Source organism: Netta rufina (assembly GCF_964035555.1).
Source record: "Netta rufina genome assembly, chromosome: 4".
NCBI classification, from domain to species: Eukaryota; Metazoa; Chordata; class Aves; order Anseriformes; family Anatidae; genus Netta; species Netta rufina.
Genome location: NC_140127.1, coordinates 52,266,991 through 52,271,436, shown reverse-complemented (window position 1 = coordinate 52,271,436; position 4,446 = coordinate 52,266,991).

Genomic DNA, 4,446 nt, shown 5'->3' with positions numbered 1-4,446 from the left:
CCTCCTCCTCCTCCTCCTCCTCCTCCTCCTCCTCCCCCGGCCGGGCTGTGGCCGCCACCGCTGCCGCCGCCGCCGCGGCTCGTCTCTGTGGCACGGCGGAGCCCCGGCGCGGCGGGGCGCCGGCCTGATTGACAGGCGGCCGCGCCAATGCCTGGAGGGAGACGGGCGGCGACCGCCGAGTGTTTGGGGCGATCTCTGCTAATGGCAACGGGGCGGGGAGGCGGGACGTGGCGGGGCCGCCCCCGCCCCGGTTCCCCTCACGGAGGGTGCCGGGGGGGCGGCCCGGCTCGACGCGGCCCCTCACGGCTCGGCCCGGGCCGTCGTGGGCAGACCCTAAAACTTTGTGGGGTTCCCCCCCCCCCCACCGCCATCACCCCTCACGGGGCGGCCCGCAGCGGAGCGGTGCCCTGAGGGTCGCGGTCCCCCGCCGAAAGAGTGGCGTGGTGTGTGTGTGTGTGTGTGTGTGTGTGTGCCCCCCCCGTTATTAGGGGAGAAATAAATAATGCCATAAATAAAAGTATTTGGGCGCGCAGGACCTGTCAGAGTTGATTAGGGCACAGAGGACATTTTCTTCCTCATTATGCAAAAGCGTTTCATGGCGAAATAAAAAGAGGTTTCGCCGTAACTCATGCATGTCAGATTTCCAGGAATCCGGCAGATTAATCACATTTAGCATTATTTTCATTGCTCCCCCTTCCCCCTCTTCCCTCCGCACACACGCACCACCCTGCCCGCCTTTGGGCAGCCGCTGAAAATTAGGGAGACACGGGGCGCAGCCACGTCCCTCTCCCCTCCACCGCCTGCCCAGACCCTTTCAGGGACAGTTAAGAAATAATGAAATGCTGGTGAAAGACAGCCGGAGAATGAGATGCCATCGAGAGACGTTTCTGAGAAATGGTGGAGATCTGGGGGAGATGGGAGACAGCTGAAACTGAATGATATGTTGAAGAAAAATAAACGATAACAAACCGCTCGCTCTCCCCATTCTTTTCTGCGAGGCAATTTTATATTTTGCATTAACATTTCCCTCTTTCTGTCCCACTTCCCTCCTGCTCTTGCTGCTATAATTTATCAGGATTACAATAAGCCCTCTGGCTTTTGGAAGTAAAATTACAGAACACCTTAGTTATATTTAAGCTGTGGCGGTGGGAAATCATTCCTCTGTCATCACGTGGAGTTTCGGCTACTTATTGTGGTCATCGCTCTCCCATTTCAGCTTTATTTATTTAGTCGGAGTCGGGCTCGCTGGAAATGAAAAGCGACCCTTCTCTACTGATGTAATTAACTCCCGCAGTCTTTGGCCCCTCTCCGGCAGAAAAGTCGAGCTAACTTCCACAGGCTGGGCTTTATTTCACGCGGAGCATACGGGGAGCAGGGCTGCTTCTGCTTCAGATTTTTTTGACAAGTGGGATAGATCGATTCATTGTAGCAGCCAAAAGCCTCTAAATAAAGGCTAGTGTAATAGAAATCGCTATTTTGCTTAAGCAAAATCAATCATAAATCTTTGTTTTCCAACTGACTCTTTGATTGCCTGTGCTTTAAAAAAAATATTGTACTGTAATGCAAAAGATAGAATGGAAATAACTGGGAGAGAAACGTTGCTCCCACTTCAAAATGACATGTTTAGGTGATGAGCTTCAACAATTTAGTGTCGGAAAGCTGTTGAAGAACGGACACGGAGGCCACTGTTTGGTCAACAGCTGGCCCCATCCATGTCCTCCACCTCCTGTCCTTGTCTCATCTGCCACAGCTACAACCCACAGCTATCTGAGGCCAGTAGGGCAATAAAACCGTATAAAGTTAATATTAGGCTCTTAATAGTTAGATTCAGATAAATTCAAATAAACGTCCCCAAATTAACTGTTCGAATTCACCGAGTTGAAGGAAACAGCTCTTGCTTGCCATGAGCCTCCTTGTGGGTCCCCACAACTCAGCTGGCTTGAGGGCAAAGCTGGGTCTGTGTGGACATGAAGGGAGAAGCTGATTTGGGAATAATGAGGTCTGAAACATCCGAAATGGGCTGGGGACCTCAGTCAGGAGGAAAACAAAGCCCACAGTGTATGCACTGAATTTCCTTCTGTAGAGGTTTTTGACAGTGCCCATCGCATGACTACCAAAATGCCCCTTCAGTTGTCTTGGCTTTTCCTCTGCTCTGCTCTCTGTGGCTCTTCTGGGGCTGTAGACCTAAAAATGTGTTTCATTCTGTTTTGTTTTCCCTACTTTCCTCCTATGACTCTTTTCCCCCAGTTTGTGGCCCAAAGGCTGTGTGTTGTGCCTAACCTGCTTGCCTCCTGCAGCTAAACCCCATGGAGCTTTTGGCTTTGCAGATTGCCCCTTTTTAGGGGAACATCATTTTCCTTAGAAGCTCCAACCAGGCATGCAGCCACTTTTGGAGGTGGAATAACGTGGCTTTGCAATCAAGGAGCAAGTCCCTGAAGTGGCAAAAAAGCAGGTTGAGTTGAGTGATGGTGTCAAGGTTTGGGGTGATAGACACCGCTGCATCTGTGCAAGCCATCATGGGGTGGGCATCCCTTTTCCACACACCACTGCAGGTCCCTGTGACATATTTTACAGCACCAGAGGGGTCTCGTGGGCAACAGCATGTGGTCATTAAATTATTACTAACCATTTAGCTCTGAATTACAATCCCGTTTTGGTTGCACACCGGATTAAACAGTTAGCGTGTTGTCCTCAACCTTGATTATCCCCCACAAATTGCCTTAGCTGATACCAGCAGCTCATTTCAAGAAAGCCAAACACCTTAATTTCCCTTAGACTGCTCAACCACTTGGGATTTGACCCTGAAGCGATGACTGAGTCTTTGCCTACCTGTTTGTTGATGCAAGTTTCCCTTGGTTTACTGACACTAAGGGTTTGAGATCTGTAACATGATTTTTTCAGAGTACTCTGAGTGAGCAAAAAAAGGATGCGGAGGAACTGACCCTCAAGAAAAAGAAAGAAAGAAAAAAAAAAGCTATTCAAAACAAAGACAAAGGGCACAACAAAAAATAAGAAACCCAGCAATGCTGCAATATATGCTCTCCTGCTCCTAGAAATCACTGCGAGGAGAATATTTGTCAGTATATAGAAAAATACCCAATCTAGACACAGGCTATCAATCACTGATCATGCCTGTGTTGACGGTACCGTGAGGTACTCAAAGAACAAAAGTGTGATTCATCTCTATCTTCCGAGCAGGGGCTAAATCTTGCGCCACTTATTCATGGAAGCAGAGCTATGGTGCTAACGAAAGCGTGCAGGATTTGGCCATGAACTGCCAATATTGCTCTGCACATTTGGAGTACATGATGAGAGCTGAGATTGGCAACTCTCCCCTGTAATCTAAACCACTCTGCGAGCAGGCTAGCCGTAATTTGCTGCCCTAAACATTTAACCTCAGCTAGTTAATTTAAGCTTAGCTCAGTTGCTCATGTTTATGGATAAAGAAACAAAAGGGAGAGCATCAAAAGGAAAAGATGACTGTGGAATTCAATATTTCAGCAGCTGTTGATAGGTAAATGTTATTGAAGTGTGGCATTCAAAACCAAAGGCCTGCATTTATGATAATGAGCCTAACAAGGAAATGAGATTGACACAGCAATTCTCTGTTTTTGTTGTCCCCTGAGGTTAGAGATTATGCAGCGCATGGTTCTGTTTTTAGCCTCTTTGGTGATTCCAACTGTGAGAGACAACGCTGTGCATATTTGTCAAGGTTGCACTTCAATCAGGTGACTCAGGAGCTTTTGGAGGGGGAACACGAATCACTGGCCTCACTTCAGCCTTAATCCACATCCCATGTTGGAGGGCTGTCCGCTGAGCCATGGGCTTTTAGCCCCTGGTTCTCCTTTGTGCTTACTCAGTTCCTTGTGAAAATGCTTCGAAATAATTGAAATATATCCATCACAGCTACATTGTGTTTTGAGAATTACTGGAATGCTTCTCAATGACATTAATTGGTTTTAAAATATTTTTCTCTTTCTAATTAGTGCAAGATTGATGAGCAGTGGAAAGGGCATTTATATACAGGCAGACACATATTTCCATGCTACATTTGTGTCTTAATAAAATGGTAACTAACTGGATTCTTGCGCTGAGTAAACATTGGCAAGACAGAAAATATCCTATAACTGTAGGAGGAGGAAATGCCCTATCTTTTAAGTGGGACCATATTGTGTAAAAAAAAAAAAAAAAAAAAATCAACAAAAAACTGTTTTCCCTGAGGGCTGTAAAATGGATAAATGAATTATTTAAATGTAGTTATGTAGTTAAAGGACACACAGGAAAAATGGCTTTGATACCCAGTGTAGGAAAAATTATTAATATTTTAAGGAACCAATTGTGGACATATGAAAAGCTCATTTTAATTAAAGGTAGCTTACATAGAGCAGTTTGAAGACAGTAGAAGTCGTATAGGGGACCCGTTGCTTAGAATTTTTTAGAAATATG